A 758-nucleotide genomic window follows, 5' to 3' on the forward strand; every position below is an offset into this window, starting at 1 on the left:
CACTACAAAATCGCTAAAGTAGTTTCCGAGATTCTCTTGCGGACACACACACACAGACACACAGAGACACACACACACACACACACACACACTCACACACACACTCACACACACACACAAACACACACACAAACAAACAGACAGATTTCTTTGTTTTATATAGATAGATAGACTAAGGCAAAATACACACAAGTTATAGCATAAAGTTTATTTTTAATGAATAACAATATACATGAGGTAGTAGACAGGGAGGTACTGGGAAGATCTTGGAAGCATGAAGTGTTGTCCAATGGTAGACCCTGCTGCCAGATGTGACCAAGTCCCAGGTTTTTTATCTGACTTTTTCTCTCATTTATACATAAGTGCAGGGTTTCAATTGTTTCTCTTACTCTAACAACATAACATGCTGTACATGTATTGTTTCTCACTATTAATTTTTTTTATCTTATTGTTATTATTGTTTTTTTTGTGCCTTGGTGAGCTACTTCCGTAAAAAAAATAATGAAAACAAAAAATAAAAAATCCTTATATGTTTTAGTCTCAAACATAATTGAGAGGCCATCTTGTTGACAGCTGAGTCTTGGGCAGCCTGAGCCTCTCTCTTCAGTGTCTGAACGATACACACTGAAGGAGGTTCGACAATTCTAGTAGGGTTGGCCTCTTTTTTGAGTCCTTATGTTGGGCACCTTTCGCCCATAAGTCAAGGTTTTCGGGGATTTTGTTTTCTAGCACGTGTGGCAACAGCGTGGCCAGCATCC

The sequence above is a fragment of the Homarus americanus genome, unplaced genomic scaffold (assembly GCF_018991925.1).
Source record: "Homarus americanus isolate GMGI-L3 unplaced genomic scaffold, GMGI_Hamer_2.0 scaffold20464, whole genome shotgun sequence".
In the NCBI taxonomy this organism is placed as follows: Eukaryota; Metazoa; Arthropoda; class Malacostraca; order Decapoda; family Nephropidae; genus Homarus; species Homarus americanus.